Source organism: Urocampus carinirostris, chromosome 12, assembly GCF_059441175.1.
Source record: "Urocampus carinirostris isolate Australia breed hairy pipefish chromosome 12, RoL_Ucar_1.0, whole genome shotgun sequence".
Classification (NCBI taxonomy): Eukaryota; Metazoa; Chordata; class Actinopteri; order Syngnathiformes; family Syngnathidae; genus Urocampus; species Urocampus carinirostris.
Genome location: NC_142360.1, coordinates 4,367,664 through 4,386,819, shown reverse-complemented (window position 1 = coordinate 4,386,819; position 19,156 = coordinate 4,367,664). Strand labels below are relative to the sequence as shown.

At 42.3% G+C, this 19,156-nt stretch overlaps 1 long non-coding RNA gene across 1 annotated transcript in view; it reads right to left on the bottom strand.

The window, feature by feature from the left end:
• Window positions 1–11,005, bottom strand: part of LOC148354703 (uncharacterized) — a 29,580-nt gene extending 18,575 nt beyond the window's left edge. Inside the window, exon 1 of the long non-coding RNA XR_015852199.1 lies at window positions 10,984–11,005. This is a non-coding gene — a long non-coding RNA (uncharacterized LOC148354703). The remainder of the gene's footprint in view (window positions 1–10,983) is intronic.
• Between the last annotated feature and the right edge of the window lie 8,151 nt (window positions 11,006–19,156).

Sequence of the window (19,156 nt, the reverse complement as noted above, 5' to 3'; positions counted from 1 at the left end):
GCTCACTGTTGTTTCAAGCGTTGTGAACGCTCAGACCCGTGGAAAATTAGAGGGAACATTGGTACTGATGAGGATGAACACACCATATATAATAATAATAATAATAATTTCCTTTGTATTGTCATTCTTTGTAACAATGTACACAGAACGAAATGTCGATACACCTGACCCGTTGTAGCGAGCCGATCAATAGAGGCTCAGCATATAAGGTCACCGACAAATTCAAATGACATAAAACACATGATCCTACCGAGACTTGAACTGAGATCTCTGGATTGAGAGTCCAGTGTGCTTACCAATACAACACGGACCCAGGCAACATTTTTGTACAGAGGTTTCTGTACAGTACTGATAAGCATGAATATGCCATAGTTCCATATGGGGTCAGCACACAAGGTCACCAACAAATTCAAATCGACAAAATGCACAAGGTCCCACTAAGACTTGGACTAAATTTTCTGGATTCAGAGTCCAGTGTACTCACCATTACACCATGCAACCACATGGTCAATTTACAGAGGCTTTTGTGCAGTACTAAAGAGCATGAACACACCACGTATTCAAACGGGCTCAGCATATAAGGTCACCGACAAATTCAAATGACAAAAGACGCAAGGTGCCACCGAGACTTAAACTTAGCTTACTGGATAGTCCAGTGTGCCTAACATTACACCATGGAACCACATGCACAATTTAAATAGAGGTTTCTGTGCAGTACTAAAGAGCATGAACACACCCAAATAAATAGGGGGTCAACATATAAGGTCTACAAATTCATATGACAAAACACACAAGGTCCCACCGACATTTGGACTAAGATTTCTGGGTTCCTGGTGCAGTTTGCTCACCATTAGACCATGGAATCACACACTCAGTGTACATAAAGGTTGCTGTGCAGTCCTGATGAGCACGAACATGCCATGCTTCAGCAAATAAAGTCCCCGACAAATTGAAAAGACAAAAAACACTAAGTGTCACTGAGAATTAAACTATGGTTTACAGTTTCTGAGTCCAGTTTGCTCACCATTGCACCATGGAATCACACACGCAATATACATAGAGGTTTCTGTTCAGTACTGACGAGCATGAACATACCATACATGCATAAGGGCTCAGCACATAAGGTCACAGACAAATTCAAATGACAAAAAACACGAAGTCCCACAGAGACTTGAAATAGCTTTTCTAGATTTAGAGCCCAAAGTGCTCACCATTACACCATGCAACCACACACTCGTTATACTAAAAAGGTTTCTGTGCAGCACGAATAAGCATGCGCATCACATGCTTCCATCGGGGATCAGTCTATTAGATCACCGACAATTTCTAATGACAAAAGCTGCAAAATTCCACTGAGGTTTCAACTCAGAATACTGGATTCAGAGTCCAGTGTGCTCACCATTACACCATGGAACCACATGATTAATCTAAATAGAGGTTTCTATGCAGTACTAAAGAGCATAACCACACCACGTATCCAAAGGGGCTCAGCATATAAGGTCACTGACAAATTCAAATGACAAAATACAAAAATCTCCACTCAGATTTGAAATCACATTTCTGGATTTAAAGTCCAGTGTGCTTACCATTACACCATCAAAACTCACACTTAATATCTATAGAGGAATCTTTGATGTACTGATGAGCACTAACATGCCACCTCACGATAAGGTCTCAGTACATAAGGTCACCAACAAGTTCAAATGACAAAAGACACAAGGTCCCACCGAGACTTGAACTCGGATTACTGGATTCAAGATCCACTGTGCTCGTCACTACACCATTGAACCACACACCTAAAGTACAAAGAGGTTTCTGTGAAGTACTGATGAGCTTGATTGTGCCACGCTTACAATAGGTCTCAGCACATAAAGTCCCCAACAAACTAAAATGACAAAAAACACAAAGTCACACCTAGACTTGAACTCTGATTTACGGTTTATGAGTCCAGTGTGCTCAACCATTGCACCATGGAATCACACACTCAATATACATAGAGGTTTCTGTGCAGTACTGATGAGCATGACCATGCTATGTATCCATAAGGGCTCAGCACATAAGGTTACTGACAAGTTCAAATGACAAAAAATACAAAGTCCCACTGCGACTTGAACTCGGATTTCTGGAGTCAGAGTCAAGAGTGTTCACCTTTACAAACTGTACCACACACTCATTGTACTTAGAGGTATTTGTGCAGCGTGGATGAGCATGCACAACTCATGCTTCCATAGGGGATCAGCTCATAAGATCACCAACAAATTCAAATGACACAAAGTTCCACTGATACTTGAACTCAGATCTCTGGATTCTGAGTCTAGTGTGCTCACCATCACACCATGGAATAAGACATCAGACATACCTCAAGGTTTCTGTGCACTACTGATGAGCATGAACATGCCATGTTTCCATAGGGGCTCAGCACATATGGTCCCAGACAAATTCAAATGACGAATAACACAAGAAGCCACCAGGATTTGAACTCTGACATCTGGATTTAAAGTCCAACGTGCTCACCAATACATCATGGAATCACAAACCTAAAGTTGACATAATTTTTTTTGTGCATTACTGATGATCATGAGCATGCCATGCTTCCATACGGGCCCAGCACATAAGGTCACCGACAAATTCAAATAGATAAAATGCACAAAGTCCCACCAAGACTTGAACTCGGCTTTATGGAATCATAGTCCAGTATGCTCACCATTACACCATGAAAGTCTCACACTCATTGTACAACACAAATATGCATTGCGACATAAAAGATGTCCCAGGCAAATTGAACTTGAATGGTGATTATATGAGGGGTTTAATAAGAAACACCTTTTGGAGGAGACAAGGTTCCTCCGAAAGTTGGACCCAGACTACTGTGTTCTAAATCCAGATTATTCACCATTACACTATGGAACCACAAATTCATTCATGAGCATGAATATGCCATGCTTTCACAGGGGCTCAGCACAAAATGTCATTGACAAATTCAAATTACAAAAAAATAAAAGATCCCACTGAGATTTGAACTCAGGGTTGAGATTAAAAATTCAGCATGTTCACAATTACAGTTACACCACGGCCCCAAACACTTAAAAGATGGAGATATAATGGTGGAACCGAGATTAGCATGAATGCACCATAAATTCATAGGGGCTCAGCACAAAAGGTCCCCAACAAATTCAAATGGAAAAATTACACAAAGTCCCAAGATTTAACTCGGATTACTGGATTTAGAGTCCAGTATGCTCACCATTACATCATCGGACCATAAAAAAAATCTATATAAAGAGAGGTTTCTGTGGAGCGCAGATGAGCTTGAACGAGCCATGCTTTCTTAGGGGTGCACAAATAGTCTCAGAGAAATTCAAATGACAAATAACGCTAATGAACCTTGAACTCTGCACTATTGTACTCACAGCGTTATTGTTACAGTGTTAATGTTACTGTTTACCTGACTTGTTAACCTGACTGCCCATTTTGCACATCTGGTTAGCTACTCCTCTTGCACTATCGGCACTATGGTAAAATACTATACGTAGCCATAATACAATACAACCTTTATTTATATCTGTACATTCAAGGAAACTGTGCGGGTCAGATGTATCGACATTTCGTTCTGTATACACGTGTACTAGAATGACAATAAAGTAGATCTGAATCTGAATCTGAATCTGAACTCCAATCGCTGAATTTAGAGTATTTACCATTAGACCATAGAATCACACATATTTTTTTCAGAATGGTTACTGTGGAAAACTGTTGAGCATGAAAGACCAATTAATTAATAGGGGGTGCATAAAATATTCAAATAAATTCAAATGGCAAATAATTATGGTTCCACCAAGACTCAATCTCAGATTACTGGAATCAAAACCTGCAGGGCTCACTATTACACCATGGAACACAGACACAAAAAGAAATATTAGAAAGGTACCACGCAAATTAAACTTGAATCATGATTTTAAGAGGTGTTTAAAAACAGTCACCAAAATATTTTGGGGGAGGGGACAAGGTTCCACAGTGAATTGAATCTGGATTATTGGATTCTAAATCCAGATAGCTCACCATTACACAATGAAATCACACGCTCAGTCAAGTCAAGTCAAGTCACATTTACTTATATAGCCCTTAATCACAAAAATGTCTCAAAGGACTGCAAGTGTAAAGAGACATTTCTGTGCAGTACAGATGAGCATGAATAACCCAAGCTTTCATTGGGGTTCAGCACAAAAGGTCCCCGACGAATTCAAATGACAAAACACACAAGGTCCCACCGAGACTTGAACTCGGATTACTGCATTCAAAGTCCAATGTGCTAACCATTACATTATGGGACCACAATCCTATCATGTACAGAGAGGGTTCTGTGGAACACAGAAGAGCACGAACAAGCCACATTTTTATAGTTGTTGCACAAAAGGTAGCCGACAAATGAAAGAAAACACAAGGTCCCACTGAGACTAGAACCTAGTACACCCGGATCAAAGTCCAGAATGCTCATCAGAACACCATGGAACCACACCCATAATACGCAGAGATGTTATGGTGGAACAGAGATGAGCATGAATGCACCATGAATTCATAGAGGCTCAGCACAAAAGGCCACCATCATATTCAAATTCCAAACTACACAACGCCCAACCAGGACTTGAACTCAAATTACTGTGCTCGCCATTACACAATGGGACCACAACAAGGCCTATGCACATAGAGGTTTCTGTGGAGCACAGATGAGCTTGAACAAGCCATACTTTCATCGGGGGTAAACAAAAGGTCACCAACAAATTTGAATGACAAACAACACATGGATGCCAATGAACCTTGAAGGCAGATCACTGGATCCAGAGCCCAGAGTGCTCACCATTACACCATGGAACCACACATATGTTGTATGGAGAGGTTACTGTGAAACCCTGATGAGCAGGAATTAGCCATTATTTCATAGGGGGTGCACATAATATCCAAATAGATTCAAAAGACAAACAATTTATGGTTTCACCAAGACTCAATCTCAGATTACTGAAATGAAAACCTGCAGGGCTCACTATTTCACCATGGAACACAGATACATTTTGAGACAAAAGAAAGGTCCCACGGAAATTAAACTTGATTAATCATGATTTTATGAGGGGTTTAAAAACAGTCGCCCTAAACTTCAATTTGGAAGAGCCAAGGTTCCAAGGAGAATAGTATTCGGATCACTGGATTCAAAGTCCAGAGTTCTCACTATTACACCATGGGACCACACACACAAAGCACGAAGAGGTTATTGTGGAACACTAATGAGCATGAATGAGCCATTTTTTCATAGGGGGTGCATAACATGTCTCCTCAAATGTCAAATGACAATTTCAGGCATAGTCAAGACTTGATCTGAGATTACTGAATCAGAACCTGCAGGGCTCACTACTACACCTAGTAACACAGATAAATGTTGAGACATGAGGGAATTCCCACGCGAGTTAAATTTGAACCTGTCAGGACCAGGACAGGAAGCAGAAAGCAGAACCCAATCGCGTAACGTTACTCACATTTTATTGGGGAGAAGGGGAGTGAGTGAACGCAGATTGGGGCGAGAACAAAACAGGAGCAAAACACAGGCAAAAACGGAGATTCACAGGGCTTGGCAAAACAAGAGCAAAAACACGGGAAAAACAGGGATTCACAGGGCTTGACGTATTACAAAAGAGTTTAGCAGGAGTTTCGCAGACGCTCTGACACCAGGCGACTTACAAGACAGCGTTTAAGTAGTCCGGCAGAAATCTGTTTCTGCGTTTCAGCTGGTGTCCATGGGCGGGGCCAATTGGGCTCCGTGGCAACCGTGACAGAACCTGGCGCCATGGCAACCGTGACAGAATCATGATTTTAAGAGGGGTTTGAAAACAGTCGTTGAAAACTTCCATTAAAATGAGATAAGGTTCCACCAAGATTTGGACTTGGATCACTGGATTCAGAGTCTAGAGTGCTCACCGTTACACTTTTGAACCGCATACCAAAATAACAGTGAGGTCACAGAGTGCTCAAAATGACACAATGTAACCCACTTATAGACAAAATATGGAACTTACAAGGTTAATCATGAGCGGTTCCATGCAAATTGAAGTTGGACCAATAATACAGCCATCATACAAATGTATTTGGAGGAGACGTTTCCATCACCCCGAGACCCAGGGTTGGGTAGGGTTACTTTAACTTGATTACTTTCAATTACTTTTGGAATACTCCAATACCAAATATGCTAATAAAAGACAAAAGAAACTAAATATAAATAAAATGATGACTCAAAACACGTGGTAAGCTTTCTCTCCTGGCTTTGATCTCTTTGATCTCTGGCAAAACTAACATAAAATGCGACAGAAACAAAATGAAAATAAATCCAAACAGCTTGCCAACATAATTTTTGCCGTTCCATGTGTTCCGTTACTCCCCAAGCCTGCACAAAATGTAGTCATTTTATACATATTTAGTTTCTTTTGTCTTTTATTAGCATATTTGGTATTGTAGTAATCCAAAAGTAATTGAAAGTAATCCAGTTAAAGTAACCCTACCCAACCCTGCCGAGACCCAGCTGAGTATGAGCGGTGCAGATAATGGATAGATGGTTTCCATCAAGAGTTGATCTCAGTTTGCTAGATGTAGTGTCCAGAGTGCTCAGTATAACATCACAGAACCACTCAAACAAGGTACTGAGAAGTTATTGTGGAACATTGATGAGCATATTTGAGCCAAGATTTCATTGGGTTGCACAAAAGGTCACAGGCAAAGTCAAATGACAAAATTATACTGTCTACCTAGACTTGAACTCTGATTACAGGTTTGTTGAGTTCAAAGTGCTCCCCACAACACAATTAAAGCCACTTATATGATTGGGATAAAATATGGAATTTAAAAGGTAATTCATGAGAGGTTCTCCGCAAATGAAACTTGTATAAATGGATTCAACGTCCAAAATATTCACTCAGAACACTGAACCTGATACTTAACTAGACTCAGAGAGAGAATATAATTTGAATTCGCTTTAGAGGAGACAAAGTTCCACCAACTCTTAAATGTAAACCACTGGATACAATGTAATATGCTCAACATTGCACCATGAAACCACAGACACAAGCTAAATAGAGGTCACCATGGAACCCTAGTGAGCATGAATGATAATTACACGAGTGGTGCACAAAAGGTCACGGATAAATTCAAGCTCCAGAGTGGTTACTCTGAAACCCTGACTGTTAACTACTGTTAATAAGACGTGATTTTTTGAGGGGTTTAAAAACATTCATCAAATAACTCACTGAAAGAGATACAGTTCCACCCATCCATCCATTATCTGCACCGCTTATTCTCAGTAGGGTCACGGGGGTGCTGGAGCGCATCCCAGCTATCTTCGGGCAGTGGGCAGGGGACACCCTGAACTGGTTGCCAGCCAATCGCAGGGCACACAGGGACAGACAACTCACTTGCTCATTCATATCTAGGGACAATTTGGACCGGCCAATTAACCTGACAAGCATGTTTTTGGAATGTGGGAGGAAACCGGAGTGCCCGGAGGAAACCCACGCAAGCACGGAGAGAACATGCAAACTCTGCACAGGAAGGTTGGTAGCTGGATTTGAACCCATGACCTCAGAACTGTGCCGCACACGCGCTAACCACCGCACCGCCGTGCTGCCTGAGATACGGTTCCCCCATTTCTTATACTTGGATCACTAGATTCAAAGTCAAGAGTTCTCACCATTTTATTATGGAACCACACACACTAGTTAAAGGGAGGTCACTGTGGAATCCTAATGGGCATGAATGAGACATGAGTACATGAGTGTTGCACAAAAGTCACCAACAAATTCGATTATAAATGTCAAAGAAGACTAGTTCCCACCAAGACTTAGAATAAGAGTCCAGAGTGGTCACCATTAGACCATGGAACCAGCAGAGGCCATTGGGACAAAATATAGAACTTACAAGGTTAATAATGGACTTCATCAAATCAAACTTGGATCAATGGATATAATGTCCAGACTAGTTACTCAGGTTCACAAACCCAAGCATACATAACCAAGATCAGGGTACACAGTGGTCAGTCTGAAACCCTGACTGATAACTTAATAAGTCATGATTTTAGGGTTATGATTTAAAAAAGGTTATCAAAGATTTCTATTTGAAGGAGACGAGGTTCCAGACTTGAGCAAGAGTCCCTAATTGAAATTCCACAGCACCTTCCATTACAACCATGGAACCACACAACAAGGCCCAGAGAGGTCACTGTGGAACCCTAATGAACATAAATGAGGCCTGATTTCACAAAGGGTGTACAAGAAGCCCCCAACAAAAATTCTAACCGGTCATATGTCAAAGATCACAAGGTCGACCGCGATTTGAATAAGGAAGACCGCATTCAGAGTCCAGAGTACTCACCATTACACCATGGAACCCATTGAAATAATTTGGACGGAATATAAAACTACAAGAAGTCCCAAGCAGATGAAACCTGAATGAATGGATTCAACATCCAGAATAGTCATGCAAAATTGGGGAACCTGACCATAGATAACCAGAATCAGGATCAAGAGTGTTCACTTTCTAACCCTGGAGACATTATTTTATAAGGGGTTTAAAAAACTTCTTCAAATAATTCTATTTGGAGCAGATAAGTTTCAACCTAGGCAATGCCTTGGACCAATTCACCCAGAATACAGAGTGCTCAACAAAAAAAACCCACTCAAGCTATAGAGTTCATCGTTGAAGCCTTATCAGCATGAATGAGACGTGACTATCTAAGGCACAGATGTCAAACAGGCGGCCCGCGGGCCAGATCAGGCCTGCTAAGGGATTGAATCCGGCCCGCGAGACAACACCCAGAGAAGCGCAAGAGAAAAATGAGCTGCAGGTTGAAATATGTCAACTTGATGTTGCCAAAGCCAAGTGCCTCTCACAAAGACACTGTACTTGTATTTATCTCTCTCTCTCTCTCTCTCTCTCTCTCTCTTTTCCACCCCTTTTCTCCCACTCTGTCTCTGTCTCTTTCACTCTCTGTGTCTCTTTTTTTCTTCCTTTGTTGCTCTTTGTCTCTTTCTCTCTTTGTGTCTGTTAACCTCTTTTGCTCTAACTTCCTTTTCTCTATTTTCTCTTTCTCTCTCCATACCCTTCGCGCCTTCTTTTCTCTTTTCTCTCCTTCTGTCTTTCTATTTCTCTTTGGATTTCTTTCTTCCTCTCCCTTTCTTTTCCCCCTTTTTTTATCTTTCGTTTCTCACGCTCTCTCCCCCCTCTCTTTTTCTTTCTTTGTCCCGCGTCTCTCCTTTTCCCTTCTTCTTTCTCTTTCTTTGTCCCGCGTCTCTCCTTTTCCCTTCTTCTTTCTCTTATTTTTTTATCTCTCTTTTCCTTTCTCTTTAATCTACTAGTCCGGCCCCCGACAGAATGTGTGTTCTATCGTGTGGCCCCCGAGTTAAAATGAGTTTGACACCCCTGATCTAAGGGGTGCACAAAAGATCAACAAAAATTTCAAATCTAAATGTCTCAAGGTCTCGCCAAGACCAGATTCAGTTTCCAGAGTGATCCCCATTTCACCATGGAACCACACTCACAAGGCACAGAGGGGTCAACATGGAACTCTGACGAGCATGAATGAGCCGTGACTTCATGTATAACCCTTGATCACAAAAGGTATCAAAGGGTTTAACTGTCCACCATTACATCATACCCTGATCAGAAACCTATTTTAGGAAAAGGAATATCTAAAAAATAAAAATAAAATAAAAAACATAAGAAGGAACCACACATCAGTTAACCCCCCTTCCAGGATGACCAGGCTGCAATGGATGTTGAAAGGGCATCAACAGACAATACAATGACCTCACGAACATGTACACCTTACTTAGTACTCATTCCCACAGTGTTCTATCTTTCTTCTCATTAAAATTCCCATCATAGAAGATGCCACATTGTTCATGTAATTTCTAGCTTCTTTAGCAAAAGAATATTTTTCCATGACAGCAGGATAACAGTTGCACGCAATGTAAAGTGAAAATGAGAAAAAATAATGACTTAGAGGTCTGTTTAATATGAAGCCATTCTTGAGGGACTATGAGCAGCATAAAGAGAAGTGTGGGCTGTTTTTTTACAGCGCACAAGCTGCCTCCCTCCAGGGCTCTTTGACTCGAGCTTGTCCCCGTTCCTACCTCGGCTCCCGGCCTCCAGAAAAAGAAAGGCTTTTAGGCTTCGTCCAGGCAGAGTTAGAGGAAACTGCAGATGGGGGAAAAAAAGTTTGAATAGACCCCTTTTCTCATCTGGAGGGAAAAACAAGTGCCTACTAACGCCAAGTCCAAATCGTTAGTTTATTCATCTTGCCTCCTAAACATTGAAGTAGTCAGGCTACAAAACCAACAGATGTGACACTTGAATAGGGCCACTCCAGAGTGTTAAGGCTAAGAAAAGTGATAAAAATGAAAGGGAAAAAAATGTTGAAAAGGCGGCAGCCTGAGAGGATAGAATTCTTTGGGATTGTTAGTACGAGTCGGGGCGCCATGCGGGGGCGCCGCCTGTCAGTGTGGCCCCGGTCCCAGGTGCCCTCCTGTATCATGGCTCTCGCAGCCTGTCAGGAAAAACAGCCGAGCCCTGCAACACAACTGCGCACAGGGAGGCTGCGGGGGCGATGATGGTGGAAAAGACACTCTTTTGTTTTCCATTTGGCAGTTCATACAGCCAGACCGTCTTTATTTTGTTGCTGGGGTCTTTTTTAGGCCACGCATGAGATAAAAAAAGCTAATGTTGCGATTTTTGGTGGTCCCAAATCCAGGGAACCAAACGCAGAGGCTAGGGCGCTTGACAAAGGATGATATTCAATACAAATCACAGGAGCAAAGTTACAGAAAAATGGTCAAAAACAACAATAACACTGTCAGAAACCAAAACCAAACTTCACAAATCCAGAAGAAACTGTAAACAGTGATGGCGGTATGGATAGTGAAATTGATAATGCAAAATGAAGGTGGGAAATACCGGTAGCAGGCTTCGTCCAAAATTTCATTATGAAGATTTTGAGTAGTTAGGGACAGGTGTGGGGTGATTGGAAACACCTGTCCTAATTCCAAACCCAAACCGCTTAATTCTGTTTGGAGATCTACCAAAAAGTCTATGGATGATCAATTTCTTGAGTGATGCCCATGAATGAAATAAGAGAGTGCATTCCTTCAAACTCCTGGGTGTGCACATTCTTGACGACTTCTCCTGGTCTTCCAACACCAGGTAAGGCCCAGCAGCGACACCACATCCTGAATGTCCTCAATAAGAATTACCTGGAACAGAAGTTACTGGTGTCCTTCTTTAAAGCCACAGTGGGAAGCATTTTGGCATAAGGCATCACCATGTGGTATGCTGAGAGCACGGCAGCGGACAGGGAATACATCTAGAGAGTAATCAACATAGCCCAAAAGATTATCAGCTGCTTTATTACCTAGTTTAGAAGACATTGTCGGCTTGGGATTCTGTAGCAAAGCCATCAAGTGTATAAAGACAACTTCTTTCACCTGTTGCCCTTTAGTAGGTGCTACAGGTACCTCAAAACTAGGACAAACAGGCAAACACAACTCTAAACGGACCAAAGACTGGTTAAACATATGCAATTTTGGTTGTTTTTTCTCTTTTGTTGTTGCCAAATGAAACTGTGAAAAAATATACTATTTCACAAAACTGTTAAAAGATATATGTACTGTATATACATCTATATACCTTGTGAATTGTTTTTGTGCTTATTTTCATTGCACTATTGTTACAATGCACTATTCATCTTTGTTGCATTATTGTTATAATAACTTGGGCCAGTTTTTCCAATCAATATGTTATCATTATTTTTTCCCATCTGTTCATTCTGATTGTCTACATTTTTTTTCTCTTCAAAGTCTTTATATTACATGTTTTACCCCGGAGTGCCATGTGTCAGGACCAGGACCCAATTGCATGACGTTTACCACACGTTTTATTGAAAGAAAGAGGAAGGGCTGCGCCCACGATCTGGTGTTTGCTGAACGCGGGAAGAAAGTCGCTCTCAGATTCGGACTCTGATCCTAACACAGAAGTAGATATTCCGTAGCGTGCGATGGTGGTGCCAGGGACGAAGAAACTGGTCCGTAGCCAGGACTGGGAGAGCAAAGTGTAGTCGGGGTCGGAAACGAGTCGTAAGCCAGGACGGGAGAGTAGACGTAGTCGGGATCAAAAATGGGTCGTAAGCCGGGGTGGGAGAGCAGACGTGGTCGGGATCAAAACAGGTCATAGCCGGAGACAAACGGGAGCAAAAACGGGACAGGCGGCAGTCAGGGTCGAAAAACACTTGCCTTGTATAAACAGAGGTTCGCAGACGGGCTGAGTTTTTTTTTGTGAGCAGAGCCAAAAAAAAGACGGAAACTTGCCCAGCAACATTTACATAGTCACATCCTGTATGTAAGAGAGACTACGTAGCTACGTAAGGCAAGGATTAAAGTAAAATACACTTGTCTCTCTATTTTGAAATATCTTAGTGATCAAAAACAATGCAATAAAAATATATATATTTTAAAAAAACAATCAACTCTGACTCACCACCCAACCACAACCCTCGTCGTCTCTCTCTCTCTCAATAACACGAGCTCACATGCGCACTTGTTTCATTTACTCGATCTTATGCTGACATTGACTTAAAAATACCGTGCAAAACACTGCGATGGGAAGCTGCGTTGCTTTACCTGCATGCACTGAAATTGTGGCCAAATTAGATTGTGAATTCATTCGCAATTTCGAATCCTGATTTATATGTGCAGGATAGCATTTCTTGTGCAATTGCTCACACACGCAGCTTAGAGGGAACACTGCTCATAAGTCAAATCAATGGCTGGTATTTTCTTCTTAGTTGGAGAAAAAAGACAGCCAAGCCGGGAAGAATTTGCGACTGGAAGATGATGTGAGCGGCGCTCTGCAATAATGTGCGGCGTACCCTTTAGACATGTTCAGGGGAATTAGCCTAGTTGGTGAAATGTCATGGCCATCGCTCACCTTATTCTCCCCTGTTAGCGGGTGACCTTATTCCTCTTATCTGTGGCGGCCATGCAGGACCTCTGCTCATCTGTGTGTGTTTGAATGACACACACAAACAGTGTGGAAATTTTGATATTTAGATGCAGTTTTTTTGGTTTGTTGTTGTTTTGAAAACATAGTAATGCCACCAAGTGAATTTAATGAATGTTAAAATCGGAATGATTTTTACGTTTTCCGACTTCGGCTATTTAGATTCTAGGGACGTTTTATCCGTCTTATTTGAATTATTTATCTTGGATGGAGAGGCAAGGGAGTGATTATCGAACGAAAAGATTTAGGGCCGGTTGGCTGAGCAAAATGGCGGCTTGTACTATGCTAGTGTTTCACACATTGATAGAAAATCCAATACTGGTAAATATGGTATCATTTAGAACAGTGGTTTTTATCTGGTCTGTCTTCACTTCCTACCACTATCCCTTAATTGTCAGGACCAGAATGGAAACAGGACCCACTCGCATAACGTTACTCAGTTTTATTGGGAAGAAGGGACAGGGAGCCAATCCGTCAACAAGCTGCAGCTGGCGCCACAAGGGTGGGGCCAATTGGGCAACCATGACACTATCACAAGCCACAACCCAAAATCCCAATTGAACTTGATTGTAAAAAAGTGACTTGTCTTTATTGTTTTTGATACCAATGTTTTGAAACATCGTATGCAATGAGATTAGACATGGCACTCCAGGCTAGACGTGTAATAAGACTTTAAAGAGTAAAATACGATAATAATTACAAAGTAGTGCTTAGAGACTGGCCTAAGATATAATAATATTAGTGCGATGAAAGAATAGTGCATCGTAACCGTACTGCAGTGAAAAGTGGTTAAATGACATTAAGCAGCAAGAAAAGAATCTCCTGAATAAGCTGCAAAATTAATATCTTCAGTTTTCTGCCACTGCGGTTGGCTGGCAACCAGTTCAGGGTGTCCCCTGCTCACTGCCCGGAGATGGCTGGGATGGGCTCCAGTCCCCTTGTGACCCTAATAAGGATAAGCGGTACAGCTAATGAGATGAGATGAGTTTTCTGCCATTTTTGGGGGTTGTGCTGGTCTGAGGCTGTTAGTCCTTACTACTCAAATTTATCGAATGAAAGGATTGTGCAGTTTTAACCAGAGATAGTACAATGTCACAGTACATAGATCCCTTAACAGCTTGTGTCTTAAGGGCACTAAGGAGGACACAACTTTGGATTACCACTTGTGAGGTCCTTTCTCAAGGTTTCTCTTTTCCCTCACGCTGAGGTTGTGAGTTGTTCCTTGCCCGCATGTTGGTTAAAGATCAGGTAATTGTGTAATTGTAATCCTGTGCAGTCCTTTGAGGCATTTTTGTGATTAAGGGCTGTATAAATAAATGTGACTTGACTTGACTTCACTTGACTGGACAGTCTTTTCCACTGTTGATGGTCCCTGGCCTGTTTTTGGGTCATGGCAAAGTTGCCACCAGTCTGTTCCTTAATGTTTTCGGGGCCAGTTCTTTTTCGGTCTCCCTCTCCTCCTGGCCCCTTGAACTGTGCCCTGAAGAATTATCTTGGCCAGTCCTGATGATCCTGTGACGTGACCATAGCACTGAAGTTTCTGTCTGCACACAGTTGACAACAGTTCTTCATAGGGTCCAATGTGCCCTCTGATGGTGTTGCGCACCGTTTCGTTTGTCACATGGGCTAAGTAGCTGATGCCTAAAAGGTTCCTGTAGGATTGCATCTCCAAGGCTTGGATTTTCTTTTCCAGCTTTGCTGTGAGAGTCCTTGTCTCACAAGCGTAGAGGAAGATGGAAGTAACCAGCGCTTGCATTATTCAGATTTTTTATTTTACTGCTATTCTTTATCCTGGCCATGATTTCGGGTTCTTTTATTACATATTTATCCTGGAGTGGCACATCTAATCTCCTAGTAAACAATGTGCACTATGCTGTCATCAATGGCAATAAAGACCATTTTTTTATTTATAAAATATACATGTTTTATTGCTTTGCAGTTCATTCTATCTATTCTGTTCTGTTCTAGCAAGACACTATTATACCCTCTATTAAAGTGTTAATGCAAACAGGTTGTCGTTCACCTTTGTCGGGGGTGAACGCTCGGCTATTTGTATCATTTTCTCTAAAACCAAGAGACAGCAAGGGATGTTTGCTAGGAGTTGTGCCAGGGGGGTCACCTCAAGAGGCCCAAGGCCAGCGACCCTAATACTGGCTCAGACTGCTGCACGTCTGCCGTGTTGATGATGACCACCATGATGATGATCCGAGGAATGGCGCTCGGGTCAATGAGGGTGCTGCTATACGGCCTAGTGTGCGGGAGGGGTTGCGAGGGATCAATACATAATATCTTACAAATTGAATTTGACCTGGATCAACCCGGAGGGCCTGTATGACCAGGCTGAAGGGTCCGCACGAGCCCGCAATAAATTCTACTGATCAGTGTCGAGGTTTGAGGCAGGGGATGTGAAAGGGGAGGGGATCAAGTGCGAAGAGCATAAGGGGGCAAAGTCATACAGGTTTATCGCCTCCGGTCGGCCCTCGGGCCGAGGGGGGTTAGTGATTGTGTGAAAGGGAGTTGGGGGAGTCTCTTTGTGCTGTTATCTTCAAGAGGCTTCACCCCAGTGTCGTCCCTTGTATAGATATTTCTATAATCTTATCTCCTAATGTCTATTTATGCCCATGCATGAGTGCTCAGACACAGTGAAGCACCGTAAAGAGTATGAAAGCCAGTCATGCTTTATACTCTGTCAGCACCAGTAATTAGCTTGACTTTAGTCCAGTGTATACCACAACCAAGACCTCCACCAAGGGGGACAGAAGTGTTCGGAGAATTTAGATATTCGCACACAACATTGTGGTTTGCTTTTACTAATGTGTGCCATGATGACTACAAAGCATATTTTCATTTTTACATCAATAGACGATATTAGATCTTGAAGGATTTAAACATGAACCTGATCTAAAAAAAAAAAATGACCGGACAACATTGTGGCAGGCTTAAATTTCTTTAACTGCACACTATGGTGACTAACAAAGCACATTTGCACATGTTTTATGTGCAAGAATGGGGCTGGGCAATATAACGATATTACCTCAAGGACGATTAAAGCAAGATCGTGATCTCTAAAAACTCACTGGACAACAACATAGTGGCTTTGTAATCTGTAACCATTAAGATTCGCCATGACAGCTACTAAGAACATTTTGTTATGCTCAAAGTAAGGGTGACCCCTGCGGGGCGGCCATCTTCAATGGCAAAAGAGCTAAATTTACACCACTTTACCGGCAACTTTATCCAGTGTCTAATACTTTTAAAGCCATCAGGAGAAGAGAAAGAGACCAATATTATAAAAATACTCTCACAAAAACAGACAGAAACAGATATGACGCGAAAATTTCAGTTATTATTGCGGAGGACCCATATGAATTAAGGAAAGAAACAGCAGAGATTATGCAGATCTGAGTCCGATGCAGTACTGTCATGTGTACCATTATCTCGTACTGGCCAGAAGTTTTTCCACATGTTAGCAGTCTCAAGCTTGGAACTCGCTATATGCATACAATCAGTTTTCCAAGGGGTGGGTTGGTGATTGTTCAACTCTAATAAATGGAAAAGTAGTCATCATTGCAAAGGTAAGTAGCATAACGTTTCGTGTTAGCTAACTGGTTAAAGTATGTAGCACAACGCTTTGTGCTAACTGGTTAATCGAAAGGTATGTGGTATGACACGAAGTGCTCTGAGCAATTGTTTGCTTATTTTGAAGGAGTTTCTTTCCTCTTTATTCTTGTTAGCCAGAACTTCTTCTGCTGTTCGGAAAAAGCGTCGTCTTCCCACACTCGCGGAGTCTTATGACTGGTATTGGGTAAGATCAGAAACTCTACTGAACTTCCAGAACGATTCGAACAACCGTTGATCCAACAAGAGAAGACCGTTTTTACTATGTAATCTCGCTGCTACCCAGTGCCGATAACATGCCATCAGTAATGTAGCCAAGATGTTATGTCATACGAGAAATATTTATATTTATATTTATATACATTGAGGCTGGCTCTGCTTTACACAATCACTAATGTGAGCTACAAAGACTACATAACTCATTTGCATATTATTAATTATGCATGAACATTCCAAAAACGTTTCAGCGCCCGATGTATCCGGTGACGTGATCAGACGATTTTGGTCACCATGGCGATCGCGTTCCGCCGGATATGCACGAAATGTCATATAAAGGATTCCGTAGAGAGTGTAACTGTAGTTAAACTGTAGTTGGAAATTAGCCTTATGTATTTTGGACCGAACCAGGCACCAAATGTGTCACTTAAGCTTTGAAATTACAATACTAATAGTGGAACGATACTGGGAAGGTTGGCACCCTTGCCATTTCATCTCCGAGCCATATGCACTCATAAAAAGAGCTACACCTGGCTTGCAGGCCCTATGTTCCCAACCGCTGTAATAAACTGTACCTGAATTCACATATTGTCTAACACTGACGGGCAAAGGTCGCGGTCAATGTGAAAAACAATCTGCGTGGAAGAAAAGCCGGCGCTCAATTCAAAGGCGGCTATCGCCCGGCTTGGGTGACACGGGGGCCGGCGTGCGGGTGTCGTTTACACGGCGCACGGGCGAAACGCCGAAGCAGGGGCCGCATTTATTTGAGGGCATCTAATTGACACGTTGGGATCGATGGCGCGAGAAGAAAGCCTTTCTACTATGCCCCCGTATCGTGGGTGGGGGTTGTCGCCCTATCAGTCACGACCGTACCAGTGAGCTGAAAAACACTTGGCCCCCACCCATCCCTTTTAACCCCTTCCACACACAGATGGAGACAGACACACACATTCTTGGAAAAAGACACCAGAGCGACCTCTACAGCGGTAGCCGATCGAAGGCACAAAATTCCTTATCGATCACCACCCCTCACTATTTAGTGGGGAGGGTAAGGGCAGGGCTACATAGCAAGAAAGCAATGTTATCAATATTTAACTATGGCCTTGTTTCCAAATACATGGAATACATAAAGTCGTCATCCTTTGGTAGGATTTGCCTTGTTGTGCACGTTACTGAAAAAACAACGTAACAAGTTTCATTAACTGTTATCCAATATAGAAGTAGTAAGAAGTAAGTAAGTAAGTTAGCGTCTTCATATTTTAAATAACAATCTAATTACAAATTATACACCGAAGTCAACACCCTTGAACTATTTTATAATAAATAATCAGTTCGATGGCCTTGGGGGGAAGGGTGCCTGCCCCGAGAAAGGGTCATGGAGAGAGAGAAATTAAATGATGAAATGATCTGCATTTATATAGCGCTTTTCAAGTCAATGACTTCCCAAAGCGCTTTACAGTGTGCTTCACATTTCCCAATAGTGGCCTTGTATTGCAGCCATGTAAGACGCTAACCTGCTTATTGGGGGTATTAGGGGTTCAGTGTCTTACCCAAGGACACTTCGACATGTAACACAGACAAGCCCAGATTCGAACTGGGACGAGCGCTCTACCTCCTGAGCTACTGCCGCCCTAAGAGAGAGAGAGATGGAACTTACATGTTTTTGAGATGAAAAGTTTAACGAGTATGAGTGAAAAGATTCGATAGCTTGAGAAATGAAATTGTGAGAGACAGAACTGGAGTAGTAGTGGACCTAAGCAAGCATGTGGATAAGAGAGTACTCGGTTAGTTTGGACACATGGAGAGGATGGATAAGGAGCGAATGTTGAAGAGGATCTACGGAGCAGGAGAAAATGGGAGGAGACCAAGAGGAAGGCCGGATTGACGTGGATGGATGGTGTTATAAGTGCACTGCAGGAAAGAGGTCTAAATCTAGTGGAAGCTAGAGCTCTTGTTGGTGATAGGAATGACTGGAGAGGTGTTGTGAAAGGACGTGTTCTAAAGGATGGGCAGGGCACCTGTATGATACGGCAGGGGTAAACCAGTGAAAGCTGCCGGGCCCTGCTGTTGAACAGAAGAGTGTGTTGTGTCACCCTGACCCGAGTGACATGGCTGCTTTCTTGTGTCCCGTTTCATCGGGAGGGACGAAAACACGACTGACTTGAGTGCCGAGGTGCTTAACTTGTTTGGGTGTTTGGGCATTTGGGTTTGCCATGGTCCAAAATTTTTGTGTGTGTTTTTT